At 39.5% G+C, this 25,845-nt stretch overlaps 2 pseudogenes; both read left to right on the forward strand.

The window, feature by feature from the left end:
* Positions 1-1,671: 1,671 nt before the first annotated feature.
* LOC125479119 lies at positions 1,672-11,784 on the forward strand (annotated as a pseudogene).
* A 12,496-nt stretch (positions 11,785-24,280) lies between these two features.
* Positions 24,281-25,648, forward strand: LOC125479142 (annotated as a pseudogene).
* The last annotated feature ends 197 nt before the right edge of the window (positions 25,649-25,845 follow it).

The following is a 25,845-nucleotide window of genomic DNA, read 5'->3' on the forward strand; positions in this document are numbered from 1 at the left end:
TCATACGCTTAATCATTTGTACAACTTGTTGCAGAACAAGATCGAAGTACTGCAAAAAAAAAAAAAAAAAAAAAGAGACATACAAGCTCAGGACAAAGTCAATTTCGTGATTTCCTGTAGTCTAAGTGCAAGGCTGGTAAGCGACATTTCTCTCTACGAACCTCCCTGTTGGAAATTCAAATTAAAAGTCATGTGATCTGTCCATGTGATGCTAACCTTTCTTTACAGATTGTTTCCAGCAAAATATAATCATCATTGCTCCTTCATTATTCAGCCGAATGGTGATGAAAGACAGCAAGTGTGCTGCCATGTGATGTGCTAGCAGGAAGACAGCAGTGTGCTGCCATGTGCTAGTCGAATCTGTGTTATTTGCAGCTGGAAAGACAGCTGCTGTGTGCTAGCCGAATGTAGACAACCTGGAATACATTTGGTCTCTTCATTTTCACGTTCCCATGTGTTAAAGACAGCAGATATGCTGCTGTCTGTGTGCTGTCAATTGATGGTGTAAAGGTGTAGGTTGTGTTGTATTTAAGGAAGCCTCTCGTAAGGCTTTAGTGAATTAATCCCATCTGATTTGTCATTCAATTCTAGAAGTGTATTTGCAATCTGTTTTTAATATCAAAGTGCCTTGTTTGCCAAAGCTTGTAGCTTCCCTTATTTCTCAATTTTTTGTCCAATTTTATTGAGAGTGAAAGTGAGAGGTGTGATAGAGTTTGTAAACTTTTCAATACCAACAATTGGTATCAGAGCCAGAATACCATTCTGGCAGGTGCAGCAGTTATGGCATCCAACTTAGTGCAGCTCCAAGTTCCCACATTAAAGAAAGAAAATTATGAAAGATGGTGCATCCAATTCAAAGCATTGTTTGGATCACAAGAGCTATGGGAAGTTGTCAGTAATGGGTATGTTGTACCCACTACCGAGCAAGAAGCCACATATACTGCAAATCAAAGGAACACTCTCAAGGATTTACGAAAGAAGGACCAGAAGGTGTTGTATCTTCTTTATCAAGGATTAGAAGATTCAACGTTCGAGAAGGTTGCAGAAGCAACAACGAGCAAGCAAGTATGGGACACACTCAGTACAATCTACAAAGGAGTAGATCGGGTCAAGAAAGTGAGATTACAGTCACTTCAAGCAGATTTTGAAACTGCTCACATGAATGAAGGAGAGAGCATCTCCGACTATCACTCAAGGCTCATTGTGATAGTAAATCAGATGAGGAGAAATGGCGAGAGACTCGATGAAGTACGAGTTGTGGAGAAGATACTCCGGTCACTCACATCTAAGTTTGAGCATGTGGTGACTGCCATTGAGGAATCCAAGGATTTGTAGGCGATGAGCGCAGAGGAGCTACTAGGATCCCTCATAGTTCACGAGCAACGCATTCAGAAGAATGCAAGCCCCACAACGCTAGAGCAAGCTTTGGAGTCAAAGTTGAATATTGACAAACCAAATAAAGGTTGTGGGCAGTGGAACTCACGTCGTGGGAGTTCATCCAACCGTAGCCGAGGACAAGCCCGAGGAAGAGGTCGAGGCTATGCACAAAATCTAGGTCAGTCTCAGGAGTGGAGATCTACTCGAGGAAAGGCGCATATCCAGTGTCACAGTTGCAAACAGTATGGACATTATGCAAATGAATGTTCATATAAAAATGGTGAACATGTCAACATGGCTGAATCAAGTGGAAATGCTGGTGAAGAATTTACAGTCTTACTAGCACACCATGATATCAGTAGCCAACAAGATATATGGTATTTAGACTCTAGTGTAAGCAACCACATGTGTGGAAAGAAAGAGTTTTTTGCCGAACTCAAAGATGGGCCTTATGGATCTGTGAGTCTTGGTGACTCCTCAAAGTTGCCAGTTGAAGGCAAAGGAAAGATCAAAATCATCCAGAAGGATGGTAAAGAAGAATACATCTCCGATACCTACTACATACCAGGTATGAAGAGCAACATTTTGAGCATTGGTCAACTGCTCCAGAAAGGGTATGTTATACATATGGAGGATATGTTTCTCACTCTCAGGAATGCAAGAAGAAAGCTTATTGCACGTGTTCAAATGTCAAAAACCGAATGTTCCCGTTGAAGTTGAACACAAAGATTGAGAGTTGCAACATCGATGTAATGGAAGATAGGTCATGGAAATGGCATCTTCGGTATGGCCATCTTCATTTCAATGGCCTAAAGTTGCTGTCAAATGAATGAATGGTTCGTGGTCTACCCCAGATTGAAGCCACACGCCAATTATGTGAAGGTTGTGTGCTTGGCAAGCAAGCACGACTATCATTCCCTGTTGGTGATACATGGAGAGCAAGGGCACCACTGCAGTTGATGCACACAGATATATGTGGTCCATTGGATCCCATGTCTTATGGAGGTAATAGGTATTTTATTACTTTCATTGATGATTTTAGTAGGAAGACTTGGGTTTATTTTCTCAAGGAGAAGTCGGCTGCCCTAAAAATCTTCAAGGAGTTCAAGGCACTCACAGAGGCTGAAAGCAACCACAAGCTTGTGGTTGTGAGATCAGATAGAGGTGGAGAGTACACCTCCAATGCTTTCCAAGCATACTGCAAGGAGCAAGGAATTAGGCATCAACTGACTGCTGCCTATACACCACAGCATAATGGGATAGCCGAAAGAAAGAATCGAACCATCCTTGACATGACAAGGTCTATGCTTAAGGAGAAGAATTTGCCAAAAGAATTGTGGGCAGAAGCTGTAGCTTGTTCGATTTATTTGTTGAATCGATGTCCAACAAAGAGTGTCAAGAGGATGACACCACAAGAGGCTTGGAGTGGGTACAAGCTGAATGTTGCACACCTACGAGTTTTTGGGTGTGTTGCATATGCTCAGGTTCCAGAAGCCAAGAGGAGAAAGCTCGATGATCGAGGTGAAAAGTGTGTGTTTGTGGGATATAGTGAAGAGTCCAAGGCATACAAGCTCTACAACCCACTAACTGGCAAATTAGTGGTTAGTAGAGATGTCATCTTCAGTGAGGAAGAGGCATGGAAGTGGAACAACAAAGAAGTCAGTAAAGAGAAGATCGTTTCCACTGATTTTGAAGAACCAGAAGTTGTACCACCTGTTGAGCAACAACCTGCTCAAACAACCACAACAACTCCATTGCACAGAACTGCAAGGAGTGGTCCGACATCTAGTGAAGAAAGCAGCTCCTCAACTCCAGTAAGGCTAAGAAGTCTCACCGAGATATATGGACAAGAAGAAGAAGAAGAAGAAACCAACCTTTTCTGCTTGTATGCAGACCACGAGCCTCTCTCATTCAATGAAGCTGTGGAAGAAGATCGTTGGAGAATAGCCATGGAGGAAGAAATCCATGCTATCGAGAAGAATGACACTTGGAAGTTGACAAAGCTTCCACCAAATCAGAAGGCTATTGGTGTCAAGTGGGTGTACAAGATCAAACGCACTGCAGATGGGAGTGTAGATCGGTACAAATCAAGGCTTGTAGCAAAGGGCTACAAACAGAAGTATGGAGTGGACTATGATGAAGTCTATGCTCCAGTTGCAAGACTTGACACGGTAAGATTGCTAATCTCTCTTGCCGCTCATCATAAATGGAAAATTTATCAACTAGATGTCAAGTCAGCCTTCCTTAATGGAGTTCTTGAGGAAGAAGTGTACGTGGAACAACCGGAAGGCTTCCAAGTACAAGGAGAAGAAGAAAAGGTGTATCGTTTGAAGAAGGCTTTGTATGGCCTTAAGCAAGCACCACGAGCTTGGAACTCAAGGATTGATAACTACCTTCACCAAAATGGATTTCAGAAATGTCCATACGAGCATTCAGTTTACATGAAGAATGGTGCAAAAGGGGAGTTCTTAATTATTTGTCTCTATGTAGATGACTTGTTGTTTACAGGAAATAATGAAGCAATGTTCTGTGAGTTCAAGCAATCCATGTTCAGTGAATTCGAGATGACTGACAATGGATTAATGTCATACTTTCTTGGCATAGAGGTGAAGCAAGAAAGTGACGGTATCTACATCTCTCAACAAAAGTACATGAGAGATATATTGGAGAAATTCAATATGGATAAGTGCAATATTGTCAACACTCCAGTTGCAACTGGATTGAAGTTGTCCAAGGAAGGAGAAGGTGAGTTTGTAAACTCAACCGTGTACAAAAGCTTGGTTGGAAGTCTAAGGTACCTTACAATCACAAGACTTGATATAGTTTATGGTGTTGGACTCGTGAGTCGATACATGGAAACACCAAGGGAGTCTCATTGGCTGGCTGCTAAGAGAATTTTGAGGTACATAAAAGGTACTCTAACCTATGGTCTGTTTTATAATTTTGGTGAAAATGCAAAATTATTTGGTTATTCAGATAGTGATTGGGGAGGTGACCAAGATGAAAGGAAAAGCACAACTGGCTATGTGTTTTTTCTAGGATCAACAGCTTTCTCATGGACTTCAAAGAAGCAATCAATTGTTGCTTTGTCATCATGTGAAGCTGAGTATGTTGTTGTAGCCTCAACAGTATGTGAAGCAATTTGGTTAAGAAATCTATTGAAGTCAGTGTGTCATCCACAAGTGGAATCGACTGTGATTCATGTGGATAACATGTCTGCAATCAAGCTTGCAAAGAATCCTGTTCAACATGGAAGGAGCAAGCACATTGATACCAGGTTCCATTTTCTAAGGGACCATGTGAAGCAAAAGACAATTAAGCTTGTCTATTGTCACACGAAGGAATAAGTGGCAGACATCTTCACTAAGCCATTACCAGTTGAATCATTCCGGCTGTTACGTGAAATGCTAGGCATGAAGGCGTTTTAATTTGAGGGGGCATGTTGGAAATTCAAATTAAAAGTCATGTGATCTGTCCATGTGATGCTAACCTTTCTTTACAAATTGTTTCCAGCAAAATATAATCATCATTGCTCCTTCATTATTCAGCCGAATGGTGATGAAAGACAGCAAGTGTGCTGCCATGTGATGTGCTAGCAGGAAGACAGCAGTGTGCTACCATGTGCTAGTCGAATCTGTGTTATTTGCAGCTGGAAAGACAGCTGCTGTGTGCTAGCCGAATGTAGACAACCTGGAATACATTTGGTCTCTTCATTTTCACGTTCCCATGTGTTAAAGACAGCAGATATGCTGCTGTCTGTGTGCTGTCAATTGATGGTGTAAAGGTGTAGGTTGTGTTGTATTTAAGGAAGCTTCTCGTAAGACTTTAGTGAATTAATCCCATCTGATTTGTCATTCAATTCTAGAAGTGTATTTGCAATCTGTTTTTAATATCAAAGTGTCTTGTTTGCCAAAGCTTGTAGCTTCCCTCATTTCTCAATTTTTTGTCCAATTTTATTGAGAGTGAAAGTGAGAGGTGTGATAGAGTTTGTAAACTTATCACCCACATATTTTGGTATTGAGTTAGTAAACTTTTCAATACCAACACTCCCCCATGCATCCGGTATCCCACCGGTTATTGTCATGAAACGGAGAATCATCTGCGTAAGAGAGGTCCCCAAAAAAACAATACCGTCTGTCCTTTCATAGGGTTTAATTCATAATGTGAGAGTATACGATTTGAATCGTGAGTTTGGCCAAGATCCCTGCTCAAAATGCACACCACACTGATGAGAACAAGATAGGACACACAAAAATATGGTTCAAAGCATAATAAACAGCACAAGTGTGCCAATTTGTGCAAAATTATTAAATGCATCAAATTTGAATTACCTGTGAGGCCAAGACACAATCACACTTTTCCCCTTATGATCTCGTTGTGTTATATGCACCTTCATCAGTCACAACACTCAAAATTCAGAAAGCCCTAGTCAGGGTTCACTCAAAACACTACACATAAATCAAAATCATAATAAATCATCGATCTTGAAGAACCTATAAAAAAATCTAAATCTCAGACGTGAGTTAGGTAAAAAGAAACTACCATAATGCAAATACCTCCATAGTAATTGAAAAAAATGATAAGTGAACATGTTTATCTTGTTATTTAAATAAAAAGGTAAAAAGAAAAATTAAAAACTAACACCTTGTTTTAGTTGTCAGCAAGTTCATCACTTATCTCAACTCTCAGTCAACTTCAGTAAGACATACTTATAGTCAGTCTTCTCTACACTTTAAGAATTTTCCCTCCTACCATCATTCATCAATTACAATTTATCTGAGTTAAAATTTGATGTGGATCTTCATGTAATGGGCGGATTTAATAAAAGAAAATGAAAAATGAAAGGGAAAACAGGAATTTGGCTCCTCTCCGATTGCCACCTGAGCAAGAAAGCAAACAAAGGTGTAAGCCAAGTGTGTGTTAGAGATTTAAACAGTGAGGCTAGCCATGGACACGATATCTCCTGTTCAACAATGCCTAAGTATTAAACCCTAATCCTCCACAAGCCACTGTAAACACGAGAAATTCCTGAAACACAGCGACAAGAATACGTGTACAAAATATATTTTTTTGTATTAATGATTTTGGGGTTACAATCTCTTTGTAATTTGGTCCTCTGATTCTATCTTCGTAGGGTGTGGGTTTGTGGATGAGTTGTTGATCCAAAGGGCCGTCGGGGCTTGATCTAAGGATGCACAGCTGATGAATGGATCTTCAAGGGGCGTTGGGCTTGATCTTGAAGGTTGATGGATGAACGGATCTTCAAGGGCTTTTGGGCTTAATCTTGAAGGATGAACGGATGTGTGGATTTGTTGAGGTTGTTGATCCAAAGGGGCCGTTGGGGCTTGATCTTAGGATGAACGGATCTTCAAGGGCTTCTGGGCTTAATCTTGAAGGATGAACGGATGTGTGGATTTGTTGAGGTTGTTGATCCAAAGGGGCCGTTGGGGCTTGATCTTAGGATGAACGGATCTTCAAGGGCTTCTGGGCTTAATCTTGAAGGATGAACGGATGTGTGGATTTGTTGAGGTTGTTGATCCAAAGGGGCCGTTGGGGCTTGATCTTAGGATGAACGGATCTTCAAGGGCTTCTGGGCTTAATCTTGAAGGATGAACGGATGATGAGCGATGAACACTTTCTTCAAGGGCCGTCGGGGCTTGATCTTGAGTTGGTGGAAGTTCTTCAAGGGCGTCGGGGCTTGATCTTGAAGGTTGATGGAAGTTCTTCAAGGGCCGTCGGGGCTTGATCTTGAAGGTGGATTTGACGAAGAACGAAGATTGCTTTCTTGATCCTTCGGGATTTGCTTGAGAGCTTTAGAGTTTCAAGGCTTCTTTCTTTCTTCCTTCCTTCTTTTCTTCTTTTCCTTTCTCCTTCTCCTTCCTTCTTCTTTTTTCTAAATGAATGCATTGGCCTCCTATTTATAGAATTTCAAAACTTGATTTTTGGATTTAAATAATCAGATGAAATAAGTCATTTCTGCCAGGTATTGACACGTGTCATATTTGATGACTTTTCCAATTTATTTCGATTTTTCGTTGAATCACACGCTACATATAAAATTTATGTGACACGTGAACATTGAAATTTTAATTATTGGTCAACATTCATTTCACCGAAATTTTGATGTCTACAAATGCCCCCACTTCAAGGCGCATCGTAGACATGTGCTTGTCACGTGTGGAAGATGCGTTTTGAAGTCCCTTAATGTAGATGTCAACCCAAGGGCCGTCGAGGCTTGATCTTGAATTGGGCTGGAAATTTCTTCAAGGACCATCGAGGCTTGATCTTGAGCTTGACTGGAAGATTTTCTGGTTTCCTCCAATCGTTGATTTTCCGCAGGCTTAATCTTGAACTGGGCTGGAGGATTCTTTTGGTCTCCTCCGAAGGTCTGAACTTACTCCTTTTATCTGGAGTTGAATTTGATTCAAGGGTGGTGAACACTTGATTTTGAATCGGACTTGTGATTTCTTCAAGGGCCATCGAGGCTTGATCTTGAACTGGGCTGGAGGATTCTTTTGGTCTCCCCCTACCGTTGATTTTCCTTTGTGCTACTCTTGAATTGGGTAGCAGGATTCAGACACATGGCAGGCAAGCAGGAGGTGGAAGTGATGACCTGTTTCTTTGTTCAATCTTTCCCCAATTCGTATTGAAGAGGGTAGATCGGAAAACTGACTCCAAGTGCCGTCTGATTGCTCTTTTCACTTTGCCATGCGAGTAATAACAAGGACAAAGGAAAGGACATGGAGAAAGCATGATATAAGATACCTTTGCTTTTGAAGAAGCAGCGAATGAATCAGCACATATATTTGTTGTGCTTGTCTCCACATGCTTTGATGTATCATTTTCACTTGTCTTACTTGCTCCCTTTGCAGAAGTGGTATTTCCTTATGCAGGTTTGGCATCTTCTCGTGTAGTATTTGTCCTCTGATGCAGGAATGGAATGCAACCTTTGCATTTAAATGGTGCTTCAAAACATTACTTCTCCGCGACGATGAGTACTCGAGAGCAATGCAAGGTAAGCAACCAGGCAAAGGTTCCAGGCAATCAGTTCCAGGTCGGAAGTTTGATTTCAGGTTCCGACTGATAACTCTATTTCCCCTTCTCCTGCATGTAAAAGCAAGGACAAAGAAAAGGACAGGGAAAAAGCATGATATGAGATACCTTTGCTTTCGCCCTTGATGATATGAGATACTTTTGCTTTTGAAGAAGCGGTGAATGAATCAGCACATGCTTCCATCTACCGTTTCCTCCTGGGTCATCTGGTATCACCTTCGGGGAAGAGGAAAAAATTGAGTATTTTGAGATGTTTTGCTGGGAGTGTACTCTCGGAGGTGAGGAAGAGTTGGGCATTTTTTTTTTTCCGCAGGTCTGCCTTGCCATAAAAGATGAAGGTCGACATATATAGGGATTTCCCAATAGCAAGTGGTGGTACTGTTCTTTTACCCTTGTCGACAAACGTTTTGATCCCGCAAATTCGGCTTTTTGAAATAGTGACGACTCTTCGATCTTTGAATACGCCTCTTTGATTTCTGAACGACGCCTCTTCGATTTCTGAACAAGCGTCTCTTTTGACAAAGTGGCACGCGTTTTCTGAAAAGCAGAGAAAGCGTCGCCGAACTTTGCGCTCGTCAGCTAAAGATGTGTAGCTGCGATGATGACCTCCACGTGATCTTTTGACAAAGTGGCACCCGTGCTCTGAAAAGCCGCGAAAGCGTCGCCAGCCTCCACGTGTTTTCAACTTTGTCGGAGATCTTTTGACAAAGTTGAACGCGTTTTCTGGAAAGCCGAGAAAGCGTCGCCTAACTTACGCCGGAAAATCCAGCTTTTGAGATTTGCAGAGCGATGTTTCTTCACTTTTGAATAAGCGGCCCTTCGATTTCTGAACCAACGCCTCTTTGATTTCTGAGCAAGCGCCTCTTCCTTTTTATAGAGGTATTGATCACCTGTAACATGCATACTTTGAAGGCTGCTCATTCCTGAAAATCATCTCCGGCCTTTTGAGTTTTAACTCCATCCACCCATCTCTTTTAACACCTTTGAAAAATGGCTAATCCATCGAACCTTAGCTTAGAATTGAGTCTCAGCAGTGATCCGGTTGCGCCGCTTCAAGGTAATGTATGGTGCCCTTCTTTCTTATCTTCTAACGGTCCTCTTACAGGTGAAGACTCCGTGATGCAGGACGCCACAACAGCTACAATAGTAGCTAGGAACCTCCTCACTCCAAAAGATAGTAGGCTGCTGTCAGGACGGTCCGATGAATTGGCCGTTCAAGGGTCCCTCGCTCTTAGTGTTCAGTGTGCGGGCTCTGTGTCCAACATGGGCCAACGCCTGCTTGCTCGGTCCCGTCAGGTGGAATCATTGATGGCAGAGGTGGAAGATCTTAAGCAGGAGATTAAACAGCTTAAGTACGAGAATAGAAGTTTGCATGTGCTTGCAAATAACTATTCGTCGGGCATGAAGAGGAAGCTTGATGAGATGCAAGAATCTCAAGGTCGAATTCAAAGCGACCGTCAAAGGCTTGCGTCTTTCTTCCAGAGGCACATTTTTCCGGCGTCATCTAGCGTTCCACCAAGTATTGGGGCCTCGAATGATCTATCTTCGGTGCTTCCTGCTCCTGGAGTTTGGCCAAGTAGTGGGGCTTCACGTGAACGACCTTTGTGAAAGCTCCATCTCTTTTTTTTTTTTTTTTTTTTTTTTTTTTTGTACAAACTTGTAATTTCTGGAAAATCAATGAACATGCTTTGTTTTATTTAGTGTATTGTGCTAAATACAGAGAAAACATGTACATCACCGTCCATCATCATTTTTTTATTCTTTCCTTTGCTTTCGGTGGCGCTGATCCACCGTTCATTTATATATATATATTTCAGATGGTGCCAGAAGCACCACCATCGTTTTTTCCTTTCTTTTTATTATATATATATATATATATATATTTTTTTTTTTTTTTTTCCACATGATTCCAGAAACATCATCATTTGCTATTTTTTTTTTATTATTCTTTTCAAAGATGCTTCCCAGCATCATCATTGCTACTTTTTTTTTTTTTTTTTTTTTTTTTTTTTTTTTATTCTTTTGAAAGATGCTTCCCCCGCATCATCATTTTTTTTTTTCTTTATATGGCCATCTGCAAGGTTGAGTTCGTGGGTGAAAACCCAGGCGAGTCCCAGAGAAGACGGAGGAGATCTTTGGATGTGAGTTGACAAACTTTGATTTTGTCAATCACATTCAAAGGCAGCAGCAGAGGCAAGCAGACGGATGAGATCTTTGGGTGTGAGTTGACAAACTTTGATTTTGTTGATCACATTCAAAGGCAGCAGCCATGGTGGAGGTGCAGAAACAGCCAGAGCTTGAGGGTAATGCAAAGCGTCGAGCTTCACGACCGGCTAGTCGTTTGACGGCGGTCACTGAAGTTTCTTCGCCGATTTTGATCATGGTGGCCAGAGTGAGGAGGTCGATGATCGAAGGAGGAGTGACCTCTCGGATTCTCAAGCCACACCCAGCTTCCTTTGCAGCTCCCAAAGTCGGAGCCTGGTCTCCCAGCGGATGGGGAAGCCCCTCCTCCGTGACCCCAAGTCCTGCCTGGAGCGGTGGAAGAACTAACTGAAGCCCGGCCTGAAGAAGGGCTCGCTCACCCCAGAGGAGCAGGCCCCCGTCGTCTCCCTCCAGGCAAAGCACGGCAACAAGTGGAAGAAGATCGCCGCCGAGCTCCCCGGCCGCACCCCTAAGCGCCTCGGCAAATGGTGGGAGGTCTTTAAGGAGAAGCAGCTCAAGTTGCAGTCTCAGAGGCAAAAGAACAAACACCTTCTGTGCAGTACATCGTCGTCGTCGACCCAGCTGCCACCGGATATGAATATTGCGGTCGCCGGAATTGGATCTCCGGAGAAGGCCGTTAAGGGTCCCTACGACCACATACTGAAAACCTTCGCCGGGAAATACATCGTTCAGCCAAAGGTTTACGGTGCTGCGTTCCAGTCCACCACCATGACGCAAGAACCCGACCCGGTACTTTCACTCGGGTCGGTCGGCTCCACCGCGACGTCCGTAACTGCACCTTCCGTTATGCCTCCGTGGATGAACATTAACCCGTCGTCAACAACGTCATCCACGTCCTCCACCACCCCTTCGCCTTCGGTGAGCTTGATGCTGTCTCCCTCCGATCCGGTTCCCGACACGGACCCGACCCGTTTTTATCAGATGGGCACTCTGATTCAGCTGTGCAAAGAGGTGGAGGAGGGGATGTAGAGCTGGATGCAGCGGAAGAAGGAGGCGACATGGCGGCTGAGCAGGCTAGCGCTTGAGATGACGGCTTCGAACGAGGAACGATCGACTGCGACCATTGCAAGCAGGTCGAAGCAACTTTCACTACCATTTCTCTCTGCTTTCTCAGATCAGAGAAAAATATGAATAAAAATTGATAAACATTTGATAAATTTGCAAAAAGCTTTGTATTTATAAAGCTTGGAAATTTTTTAATCGGATCTGCAAAAAATATCTGCCTTTCTTGCTCCCTTCTCACTCTTTAACTTGTTCGATTTTCCGGCGGACTCTGGTGAGTTTTCGGATCAAGATCGGAAGAAACTGATGAATCCTCCGGGGACGCACTCGCATAGAGAATTACCCTGAAACGAGCTCGAAGAGTAAGACTGCAACTGTTTTGGAACAGATCCGTTTAGCAAATTGTTGGATACATTGAACTGGTCGAGATTGGGCAGCTTCAGCTCTGGGATCGCCACCACGTTTGGCAGAGCTGCAATCAGATTAGCGAGCGGCAAGATCATCAAACTTGGCCTTTCCAGAAAGGATGTCATCGCGGAGAGCCTCGAGTTGAGAGACGACAGAGTCTCGGGTGGTGTTGCTGATGATCCGCCCCTCAGGATCCTTCCATGATGCCTTTCTTCTCGAACCCTGGTGCTTGATGAGTATATGGGACGCCCTCACCTGATTCCCCTCTGACGAGGACATTTTTGTCCTTTTGGTCTTTCGAGCAGCCTGCCTTTTTTCTTTGTCCTTGTCCGTGTGATCTGATGCACAGATCAAAGGAGCTGCTTTCTTACGCTTATGCCCGGACGAATCTATCTTTCCAGCTCAAACACACAATTTTGATAATGTTTGCTTGCCTGTAGTCGACAGACTTGCAACGAAGCAATCCAACGGCGGGTGTAGTGAAAGACCTGAGAGCGGGGGATAGGTGACTTGGGCCGAGGAGCTGCAAATGATGACTTGGAAAGCTTTTAATGACCAGGCCGATTTGGCCGCTGGGCTTAGACTTTAAGGACTTGCTGAATTTTTTTTTTTTTTTTTTTTTTTTTTTTTTTTTTTTTACAGGATAGAGAATATATATATATTTTTTTTCTAATACATATGTTTTTTTTTTTTTTTTTTTTTTTTTTTTTTTTTGAGTAGAGAATATATATATATATATATAGTAACATATGTATATTTTTTTTTTTTTTCTTTTCTTTTGTAACCCACAACATGTAATTTTTGTACAAAGAACGTAATAATATTGACTTTCATTAGTCCCTTTTACTACAACCTCATTTTGATGTGACTGAACTCAAAATTAAACGTTTGAGCTACCTACGTACCCTTCCAACGAAGAGATCAAGTCGAAACGTAGTTCAAACGTTTTTATTATTTTTTTTTTTATTTATTTTTTTTTTATGATGGTGTGACTGTACTTGAAGTTTTGAAGTTTCAAGTTGCCTACGTACCCTTGGTTGAGGAGGGATCAAGTCATGACGTAGTTCAAATGGGTGATGGTTTTGATGATGATTTTGATGATGATTTTGCCGTACACAGTTTATGCTCTTGCGGGCCAGGAGCGCCTTGGTGCCGTTTGCAGTTTCAGCTCGTGCAGGCAAGGAGTGTTTGTTGTCGCCTTTTATGCTCGTGCGGACAAGGAGCTTTGGTTGTCGCCTTTTAGGCTCGTGCGAACGAGGAGCTTTGGTTGTCGCCTTTTAGGCTCGTGCGAACGAGGAGCTTTGGTTGTCGCCTTTTAGGCTCGTGCGAACGAGGAGCTTTTCTTTTTTTTTTTTTTTTTTTTTTTTTTTTTTTTTTGAATTTGTCAAACGATCTTAGAGGGACATTCCTTGCAATCTTCATAGCAAGGAGTCTTGACTGAGTGATTGAAGAAGTCTTTGGGGAAGAAATCGCGCATTGTGATGGCAACGGACGATCTTTTTGTCATAACTTCATCATCCTTAACACTTTCATGTAGCTTTGAAGGTTGACGGTAGCTGCTTTGCCCCCTTTCCGATTGGTGAACTTGTGGAGGAGACCTATGTTTCTTGTGCATTTTCTTTGGAGTGACATAAGTCCACCCTTCAACTTCACTTGACTTGACTGACATGGTTTTGGAGCATGCCCCCAGCGGTTGAGGTGAAGATTTTGAGTTCAAAGAGCCAGAAGTGACGGTGGTATAGTTTGACTTCACCACATCATTAAGATCTAGCTCGATGATCCCTTTCTGAGCCAACTTCATGATGAGATCTTTTAGCACAAAGCACTTTTCCGTCGGATGACTAATGAAGCGGTGGAATTTACAGTACCTTGGACTATCAGTACGGTTCATCTCTTCTGGCCATTTGCACTCAGGTAGGTCGATCACCTTTTTGTCAAGCAAGTCTTTCAACATGGCAACCACGTCAGAGTCGGGGAATGGATAAGTCTTCTCCTCAAGCTCCTTCAAAGTGCGTCTACGTACCTCTTGATCACGAAAAGCTTCGGTTTGAATTGCCTTGCTTCGTGTAGGGATTTTGACTGGAGTTGTGTTGACCGTCATTGCTTCCTTGGTGGGTTTCCATGTAGCCTTATCCACCTTTGGCCCCAAAACTTTGTCATTCTTGTAGTCGGCGATCTGTTCTTTCTTCCCATGACGGTTGATGCTTAACTCCATATCATGGGCGCGGGTGGCTAACTCCTCAAATGTTCGTGGTTTGATGCCTTGAAGGATGTAGTGTAGTCCCCACTGCATGCCTTGAACGCACATCTCAATGGCAGAGGTTTCAGAAAGCCGATCTTTGCAATCCAGACTTAAGGAGCGCCATCTATTTATGTAGTTGACGACAGGTTCATCTTTCCACTGTTTCGTGCTGGTTAGCTCTAGCATGCTTACAGTACGACGAGTGCTGTAGAAACGGTTGAGGAATTCCCTTTCTAGCTGGTCCCAACTGTTGATAGACTCAGGTTCGAGGTCAGTGTACCAGTCAAAAGCATTACTTTTCAGCGAACGCACGAACTGTTTGACGAGGTAGTCTCCCTCTGTCCCAGCATTGTTGCAAGTTTCAATGAAATGGGCGACATGTTGCTTCGGGTTGCCTTTTCCATCGAACTGCATGAATTTTGGGGGCTGATAACCCCTTGGCATCTTCAAAGCATCAATCTTCTTGGAGTAAGGCTTTGAGTACAATACGGAGTCATGCGAGCTTCCTTCGTACTGTGTCTTGATAGTGCTTGCGATCATCTCCTGTAGCTGCTGGATAGAGAGAGATCCCATGGATGCCGTTGCTTGGTCTAGCTTCGGCTTCTCTTCAACTTTCTCCGCTGGTGGCTCCTCTTCTTCGTCATCTTCTTTCTTTAATAGGCCAACAATTGGGTCGACTTTCACGTCGGGCAGCGCATCTAGTTGGTTGACAAGTGCGGCAATCTGCAAGTCCTTCTCTTCCACAGTTCGTGTGAGCTTTGCGATTGCTTCATTCATCTGAGCTAGCTGCTCCTCGATTGAAGTTGCTCCAGTGGTCATGACTTGCATGGTTGTACTGCCGCTCGAATCAGCGTCGGAGAGTAGGGACTCTGAATATTTCCTTGGGCTCTCCCCTTTTGATGCCCTTAGCGAGGCTAGGGTGATCACAGGCTCGTACCTCAGGTGCTCTTGTTCCTTTGACAGAGTTAATGCAGGGGCGGAAGCCGCGGCAAAAAGATCTCTTGCCTTACTTCGGGTTATGATGCCCGAAATATCACCACTTGCGGCGATGATGTTCTTGTTCTTTGCTTTGATTGCAGGAACAGCTTGATCCTTTCTTGATGCCATTTGCTTTTTTTGATGATTTGAGGATAGAGATGAGAGGTAGAGATTGTCCCACTGGGCGTGCCAAATTTGTAAACACGAGAAATTCCTGAAACACAGCGACAAGAATACGTGTACAAAATATATTTTTTTGTATTAATGATTTTGGGGTTACAATCTCTTTGTAATTTGGTCCTCTGATTCTATCTTCGTAGGGTGTGGGTTTGTGGATGAGTTGTTGATCCAAAGGGCCGTCGGGGCTTGATCTAAGGATGCACAGCTGATGAATGGATCTTCAAGGGGCGTTGGGCTTGATCTTGAAGGTTGATGGATGAACGGATCTTCAAGGGCTTTTGGGCTTAATCTTGAAGGATGAACGGATGTGTGGATTTGTTGAGGTTGTTGATCCAAAGGGGCCGTTGGGGCTTGATCTTAGGATGAACGGATCTTCAAGGGCTTCTGGGCTTAATCTTGAAGGATGAACGGATGTGTGGATTTGTTGAGGTTGTTGATCCAAAGGGGCCGTTGGGGCTTGATCTTAGGATGAACGGATCTTCAAGGGCTTCTGGGCTTAATCTTGAAGGATGAACGGATGTGTGGATTTGTTGAGGTTGTTGATCCAAAGGGGCCGTTGGGGCTTGATCTTAGGATGAACGGATCTTCAAGGGCTTCTGGGCTTAATCTTGAAGGATGAACGGATGATGAGCGATGAACACTTTCTTCAAGGGCCGTCGGGGCTTGATCTTGAGTTGGTGGAAGTTCTTCAAGGGCGTCGGGGCTTGATCTTGAAGGTTGATGGAAGTTCTTCAAGGGCCGTCGGGGCTTGATCTTGAAGGTGGATTTGACGAAGAACGAAGATTGCTTTCTTGATCCTTCGGGATTTGCTTGAGAGCTTTAGAGTTTCAAGGCTTCTTTCTTTCTTCCTTCCTTCTTTTCTTCTTTTCCTTTCTCCTTCTCCTTCCTTCTTCTTTTTTCTAAATGAATGCATTGGCCTCCTATTTATAGAATTTCAAAACTTGATTTTTGGATTTAAATAATCAGATGAAATAAGTCATTTCTGCCAGGTATTGACACGTGTCATATTTGATGACTTTTCCAATTTATTTCGATTTTTCGTTGAATCACACGCTACATATAAAATTTATGTGACACGTGAACATTGAAATTTTAATTATTGGTCAACATTCATTTCACCGAAATTTTGATGTCTACAGCCACGTTTCAGTTCATGTCTTCCTTACTCCTCATATATATCTCGCTACCCTTATGGGTGATCACCACCCAAATTAAAAAAAATCGCGGAAAAAGAATCCTCAACTCTTCTAAAAAAATCTCAGAATGTTGAAGTCGGAGATGAGTGGTGGTAGTACGACGGTTGAATTATCCATATGTGTTCTAAAAAATTCACGGACAAAAAATCCTCAACTCTTCTGAAAAAAAGACACCATATGTGTTCTCTGAATTATCCTTAGCACAACAGTTGAATTATTTCATTTATTTCGTCTTGCTAGAAGACTGATTCCAATTATCTCTATCCCGAATTTGAACTTTGGATGGGAAGCTTTCTAGTCTCACCATTAGGATTTGGAGGATTCCTATTCCTACCTCTTGGGGAAGTTTAAGGTTTGAGACATTAATTCATCTATATCTCTGTTTTCAACCATGTTTGTCCCTTTTCTTCAACAAGCATCGTCTATATTTGTCAATGCTGAGATTTATTGGCAGTTCTGCAAGTGCACTTATTGCAATTGGAGTTGATGAGACGTAATTTTACCATACTTAAAGAAGTGCCTCACCTCGCCTTGCCTTACTGTATCGTGCCATTCATTGCAACACCATTTGTTCGTAGACATGCCAAGGAGGCGAGGCTATGTAGTCACCCTTCCCCAAAATCTCCTTTTCCTTTGAATTTACACATAAAACAACTTATGCAAACATTAGGTATGGCAGGTGAGTGAAAACTTGTGTGCAGCAACTCTACATAGTCTGAGGGTGGTCAAAACTTGTTAAAATGCCAGCTAAAGATGATGACTCTTCCAAACTGTTTCAATATCTGTTCTTCAACAATGTCGCTTGATCTTCAGGTGGTGGAAGACCATGGGATTTTTCGGCGCCAGCGAGTTCGTGGATGGAAATTGCTGGGAAACATTGCATTCGTCTCGATGGTGCACTGAAGGTATAAAGATATATGAAGCACTGAAGAGTTCAACTTATTTACTAAGCCACTGCCTCTATCTTTATACGTTCTTCTTTCTATATACTATAATTTTAATTATTCTTGTGTCATAATTTTATAAGTTTTATATCCGACGTGGATGTTCATTGTAATGTTAAAAAAACTACCACCATATACCCAAATACCTATGTAGTAAGAGAATAAAAAAAGGGTGCTTTAGATTTTAGCCCTTACAATTCATTATTTCTTGATAAAAACCCATATATCTTTAAAGATCCAGTTTAAGCCCAAATTTAAATTTTGCAAACATATAGGAATACTATTGACCTATTAATACAATTTATTTACACTCATACCACTCATACTTTATGGTTCCTTTTTCAAATTCCTAAATTTATGCCAAATTAAAAGTAGTAGAAAAGTGAAATAAAATGAAAAAAGTGTTTGCATTAACCGTATCTATGTTAAACTAGAAAAGTGGTTTTTTTTTTTTTTTTCGTGATATATTTTGTAGCAATTTTATCCATATTAATTGGCAAGAAATTAGTTTGTTCCAATTATTTTTTAAAAAATACTGCACCTATATTATATATTTTGAATCAAATAATATTCCTCTAACTTGTAGGTAAATTATTTTCTATGTATTGTTATATATGTTAGACAAGTTTTGTTGTTGTATAAACATGAGTGGAACATAATATTGTTGATTTTATACATCAAACTGCATTTCTCTTGTTATAGGTAAATTATTTTCCAGTACAAGTACTAATGTTAGGCAAGTTTTGTTGTTGGTACATACAATATTTTGTATCATTGTAAAGAAAGATATTACATTACACCCATGGTATAATTGTTGTAGGTAAATTATTAGAAATTAATTTGTAGTTAGGTAATGAACATTTTGCATCATATGAACATTTCAAAGAGTAGGGTAGGTAAATTAATTTGTTCTAATTATATATAAAAAATTACACGACACCTAGTATATTTAATTTTTCCAATTCTTAAAAAAATTTATGCTACACCCAACCAAATAACATTTCTCTAACTTGTAGGTAAATTATTTTCCATGTATTGTTAGATATGTTAGGCACGTTTTATTGTTATATAAACATGGGTGTAACATAATATTTTTAATACTATGCATCGAACTACATTCCTTCTTAATATAGGTAAATTATTTTCCATGTATTGTTAGATATGTTAGGCACGTTTTATTGTTATATAAACATGGGTGTAACATAATATTTTTAATACTATGCATCGAACTACATTCCTTCTTAATATAGGTAAATTATTTTCCATGTAATTAGTACATATGTTACACATGTTTTGTTGTTGGTATAAATATTATTTTGCATCATTGTAAAAAAGAGATATTATATTACACCCATGGTATAATTGTTGTAGGTAAATTAATGTGCATGTAGATAATGAAATATAATGTTCTAATATATTAATAAAAAGGGATAAATTCAAAAGTATTCAAGAGTAGGGTGAAAAAAACTAAATCGAATAGTTTTATGAAAATTCAAAACCTTTCTAAAAAATTAATATGCAATAAATTTTTAACCTTAATGTCTTTTTTTTTCTTGTTGCAAAATCATTTACTATTTCCTTACAATTAATTGTCTACATCAAGTATGTAATAGGGGTATTTTAGACATGTGAAAAATGTAAAATGTGTGAATTAATATGAAGTTAATGAATTTGCTTATATGGATCCTAGTCATTGAGTTTTCTTTAAGTAAAAAAGTTATGTAGGGTTTTATATGAAGAAAATTGAGTTTGAAGGGTTAAAATCATATTTTCATATAAAAAAATGAAGTGAACATGTTTATCTTGTCATCAACAGGTTTCTAAGGTATCTCAATTATTAAGTTTCTCTCTTATTTCGACGGTCAGTTAGCTTCAATAAAACATATGCATGCTTCAATAAATACTCATACACTCCTCATCAGTTTTTCTATACTTTTTAAATTTTTTCCTCCTACTATTATTCATTAGGATTTATTTCTGAGTTAACATCCATCCCCCCTCTCTCGTAAACCAAAACATTTCTTTTCCAAAATATTGAAAACTAGAAAAGAGTGATAAAAAGAAGAGATAAGAAGAATAGAGTTCTTATCTTGTTATAAATAAAAGAGAAGTGAAAATAAAAATGAAAATCTAACATGTGTATAGGGATGGGTAACGGTTATGGCGGACGGGTAACTGCGGTTATTTACCTATAACCGTTTAAGCTTTTACCCACATAACCGTTTACCCGTTGAGTATTTACATAAACGGGTATACCCATACCCAAAACTGCGTACCTGTTTACTTTTTTTTTACCCATCTACGTATTTTTTTAAATACCGTTATAAGTACATTTAACGTGTATTTTTATATTAACGGCAATATTATTTATGAATATATGTGATGTCTCCCAATTATTTAACGGTCAATCTATTACAAGAATCATGCATGGTTGTAGGTTAATTAATATTCTTGTATACATACATATATATATATATATATATATATATATATAAGTATGCATCAGTCTGCTAATAGGCTAATTTGATAAATATTTGGATTTTTATTTAGAAACATATATTCATCGATCCAAGCCATTTAATCGATTTCTAATTTTGGGGTCAAATATTTATTGAAAACTCAAGGCTAATTAAATATATATATATATATATATATAGGTACGCATCATCTAATAATAACATGTTTCTAAATGCTCAAGGTAATCATTATGTTGAATTGGTCAAAGCTCCAAAAGACTCCAAAACAAAGCCGTCGAACACTAATGCTTTAGCACATTTAATCACATATATTAAACATTAGCCCGTTCTATCAATTATATTTGCCCATCCCTAGTGAGGATCCTCCTGACCAAACTCATCGGGCCGTTGAAATTTTATCCAATGGCTACAATTATTATAACTTTTAGAGGGGCCCCCTATTTGTAGACGTTGGATAAAATTTCAACGGCCCGATGGGCTTGGTCAGGAGGATCCTTACCCTTTGCTCAGGAGAGGATCGTGATCTGCATGTTTTGATATGGGTCTAATGTATTGCACAGTCATAGGTAGGGTCTAATAAGTAGAGCAACTAAAGTGCCCATAATTTGAAAACAAAATTGCATCGACTGTCGTTGAATGTTTTATCATGACTCTTCCAGAATTAACATGAAACTTTACGTTACACATCAAATCTCATCATTTCATTAAAAAAAAAAAACTCTCGTCTTTTTAGTGTAAAAGATATCGTTGTATTGAAAAAAAAAAAAGTTACTCATCAAATTTTGTTGTTTCATCAAAAACTCTATCCAACTCCTGTTTTGAATTTTCCTTGCAATTTCTGCAGATTAGTATCCAAATTTGAATTTGAATTCGCATGAAGCTATGAGAACTACAAGTAATTTTACATGTTTTCGTTGAGTCGTTTACAACAATAAGCTTCATTTTTGCTGGTATTTGTTACATGATTCTAGTCTACATGATTCACGAGCATTATACATTGATTGTCTTATGTAAGTAATTGCTCAAGAGGCTTTTGATATTGATTGTGTTAGCTTCGGGGGCTTTTAACATTACCAAGATGGAGGACTATATCTTACTGTAAGAATCATGTAAAATTACTTCTTCCACCATGATAGGTAGTTACAATACGATAGGTAATTTAGCTTGTACAAGTACTTATATGACAGGTAGTTTAGACTGTAAAAGTACTTATATAATACATAGTTTAGATTATAAAAGATCAGTTGAAATCTAAGTTTATGCCGACTAATATTATAATATGATAGGTAGTTTAGCTTGTACAAGTACTTATATGACATGTAGTTTAGACTGTAAAATTACTTATATGATAGGTAGTTTAGATTGTAAAAGATCAGCTGAAATCTGGGTTTATGCCAACTAATAGGGTACTTGAGTTGAAAAAATAAAATAGAAAAATAATATAACTAATAGCGAGGCCCCCCAAGAGATTTATAGGTGTCCGAAATTTTGGAAATATCCTAAATTAATTTTAAGAAATATGTGGTCCGAATAGAATGACTCTAACTTTGGCTTATAGCACATAGTTTTTTGTGAAAAAAAAAATTGAAATTTTTAGCTTTAAGAAATATTTTGCGTTGGAGTTAAGGAAAATATTGCAAAACCTTTGAATGTGATCCTATCGATTATTAGGTCTTGAAACTATTTTTTATTGATTCTTAAAGTGAGAAAATAGAAAAATATCTTTAAACTTAGGTTTTAAATCATTGATTACAAGTGTTTAAAAATGAATTATAATACATTTTGTATGGAAAAAATATATTTTGAAAAACACTAATATGATAGTTGGTTGTTATGATAAGAGAAATAAAAGAAACATTAACAAAATAAAATAAATAAAATAAAAAAAACTGAAAAAAAAATGAAAAGGGAGGGATCGGTATGAAGGTAGCGACTTTTTAGGATATTAGTCGCTATATTTTTAGCGATTATCTTGAAGGAGAATAGTTCGCGAAGTACCGATCGTATCATTTTCTTTTTTTTCTTTTTCCATTGAATAGCTATAGTAGAGTAAAATAGTAATCACAATGCAAAGTATCAACCTAATAATAAAAAGTGTTGACATATGGAGTCCTATTTATGGACCTAAATAAAAAAATAACTAAAAATTAGACTAATCTAATTGTTAGGCCATAAAATTGGGAAAGGGATCGTTTCCGGATCTCTTCCACCAAATACACCCAATCACCTAATTCGGACCCTTAAAATTTAGCCCAACGGTTAAAGTTATTATAACGTTTAAAGGAGCCCCTTGATTGTAGCCGTTGGATCAAATTTCAAGGGCCTAGATTGATTGATTGGGTGGATTTGGTGGAAGAGATCCAAAGAGGATCTCTTTGCAATAAAATTGGACCTATTTCAAGTTAGTTTATTTACACAAAACAGATTTGTAAGGAAAAAGTTAATTTAAACCACATATTAATGAAACTCTTTTTGTCAACTATAAGACTCCAAAACAAAACAAAACTCCAAAAGTGTCACATCCCGGCCTGGGGTGGACCACTTCCCGGACCCAACCCTATCACCGTAGTACGATATTGTTCGCTTTGGGCTTACCATTCCCTTACGGTTTTATTTTTGAGAACTCACGAGCAACTTCCCAGTAGGTCACCCATCATGGGATTGCTCTAGGCCCTTTCTCGCTTAACTTCGGAGTTCCTACGGAACCCGAAGCCAGTGAGCTCCCAAAAGGCCTCGTGCTAGGTAGGGATGAGAATATACATATAAGGATCACACCCCTGGGCGATATGGGAAAACCCCACGGGAAAGCTGAGATTTTTTTTTTTCTTTTCTTCTTTCTATTTCTGATTGGGTCTCACCCTCTCCCTCTAATTTAATTGGTTCCTTCCTATTTGTGTCTAAAATTAGATTGGCCACTTTTCCACAAGTTGGGAATTCAAATAATTTATAACCAAACTTTAAATAGCCATTTTCAAACGTTCATAACTATACCGTTATAATCCGGACTCGCAAACGGTTTTCGCCTATGCGTTCACATCCACGAGTACTATGATAATATGTTAAAAGAATAAGTCATACATCTCTCTGGACGATGATCAATATAAGTCAAAATCTTTGCCTCTGTGGCATTTTTGTAAATTCACGCTCTTAAAATAAAAACGTAAAATTTGGAACAGGTTGTCACAAAAAGATTTCAAAACAAAACTGTCGAACACTTTAATACTTTAGCACATTCAATCACATATATTAAACATTAACCCGTTCTATCAACTATATTTTTCTTTCAAGTGAGGCATAAATATAAATATATATATATATATATATATATTATATGGCCCTTTATAACCAAATATATCTCGGGATACTAAACCTAATTAGAAACTAATTATATATATATATATATATATTTAGTTTTACATATATTAAAATAAACGGTTAAATGAGTACCCATTTATAACTGCGGGTAATACCCATAACCGTCCATTTAAATTTCACGGGTAAACTGTTATACCCATAACCGTAATCGTCAAATTTAAACGAGTGGATAACCGCGGTTACCTGTAACCAATAAGTATGTGTATGTGTGTCAATGGATTCTTCAAAACATCTTTTAATATGAGTCAAATACGGTTACAAATGGTTTTAATGAACTAAATATGTACATATTAATATGAAAAATTAAAATCTAAACATATTTTAACAAATTTCTTAAGTATATATGAGATATCTACTGTGAGTCTCTACTGTACACAACAAAAAATTTTGTACTAAAACTTATTAATCAATCTTGTTATAATTTTGATGTAGGATAAAAACAATAAAGTGAACATGTTTATCCTATTATTTAAATAAATAAATAAATAAATGAAAAACTGACATTTGTTTTAGTTGTCAGCAAATCTTCAGTTAGTCAACTTCAGTAAGATATATTATGTTCTAGTAAGATATTCTAAACTCCAGTAGAAATACTCATTCAGTCTACGGTTTAAGAATTTTCCCCTTCACTATCATTCATCAATTATATTCGATTTGTCTCCGAGTTAAAATCTGATGTGATCTTCTTGTAAAAGGCGGATTTAATAAAAGAAAGAAAATGAAAAATGAAAAGCACAGCACAACTGGAATAAGGCTCCTCTCCTATTGCCACCTGAGCAAGAAAGCAAACAAAGGTGTAAGCCAAGTGTGTATTAGAGATTTAAATCGTGAGGCTAGCCATGGACACGATATCTCCTGTTCACCATGCCAAATATTTAAACCTTAATCCTTCACAAGCCACGTTTCCGGTCATGTCTGCCTTCCTCGTCATATAAATATCACTACTGGTTTCTCAAACTCGCCACCAAAATAAAAGTCCACGAAAATAATCCTCAACTCTTCTCATAAAAATCTCACAATGTTGAAGTCGGAGATGAATGGTGGTGGTAGTACCACTGTTGGGGTTGAGGAAATGAAGCCGTCGAAGCGGCCGGCACAGGCGAGCTCGAGGAAGGGTTGCATGAGGGGGAAGGGAGGGCCGGAGAATGCTACGTGCACTTACAAAGGCGTCAGGAAAAGGACTTGGGGAAAATGGGTGGCGGAAATCCGTGAGCCGAACCGTGGGGCCCGGCTCTGGATCGGGACTTTCGACTCCTCCCATGAAGCTGCTCTGGCTTGTGACGCTGCGGCCCGAAAGCTCTACGGTTCCGAGGCAAAGCTCAAATTGCCAGAGCAGCGAGTCCCTCATGGTCACCAGCATCATTTGAATAAGCATCTGCAGAATCAAGTCGTTCCCTCGCCGGCCAATCCCGGCGTGCCACCTCAAATTCCGAACCAAACCCTTGTGCAGAACAATCCATCAGGTACTGGGACTAATCCCGCAGGTTATGTTGTTCCTGTGAACGATATTGCGGTACCTTTTATTGGCGATAACTTTCTGACTGTGAAGGCGGATCAGCCCCATGGAAATTGGGCTGTGGCCCTCCCGGAGCAGGGCGGCACGGAAGTGGGGGAGAATATGAGTAGTGGTGGGAATAATGAAATGGAGGGGATACTCTGGGAGAACACAAGCGGGAACTTTCCGGTGTTTGATGACTCGATATGGACGGAGGCCACCATGTCGCTTGATTTTCCGGCGATGGAAGATTATGGTGTTTTCGGTGGCGGTTTCTTGATGGAACTGGCAGGGAAACAATGCATTCGTAGAATCGTATTAATGGTGCATGTAAATCAAAATTGAAGGTATATAGATAGAGGTGGTAGCTTGGTAAAAAAAGTTGCACAATGTCTTCAGTGCTTCATATGTCGAATAATAATATATGTACAGAACTAGTAGGGGGTGTGTGTATAAATATAGTAAAAATATATGGAGGTGTGTATAAATATCTAGAGGGCCGCGGCGGCGCATGAGCTTTTCTGCGCTTTGTCGTGGTCATTCCAGTGTGCTGTATATATTATAAACCAATAAGCAATAAGGTTTTCTTTTCTTAACCCCCTTTATTTTTAGTTTTAATTTGGGAGTGTACTAAAAAAATGTAATGTGCAGGGTATTGCAAAAGAGTCGCAGCTTGCAGGGTTTGTTGCAAATCTTAATGTGGGTATATGTATAATATGAATGAAATAATTGTGGCTGTACTCTGCCTTTCTATATTATGTGAATGAATTCCTTATAAATGTGGTGTGTTATCCAATTTAATATAATTTAAGGCACTGAACGAGTTTTCAAAACTAAATCAGGCGCGACGGTTGGATTATTTCGTCTATTTCATTTTCTTATTAACCAAGTTAGC

This window comes from the organism of the source record quoted next, unplaced genomic scaffold (genome assembly GCF_019419815.1).
Source record: "Pyrus x bretschneideri cultivar Hongxiangsu unplaced genomic scaffold, Pyrus_bretschneideri_v1 Contig28, whole genome shotgun sequence".
In the NCBI taxonomy this organism is placed as follows: domain Eukaryota; kingdom Viridiplantae; phylum Streptophyta; class Magnoliopsida; order Rosales; family Rosaceae; genus Pyrus; species Pyrus x bretschneideri.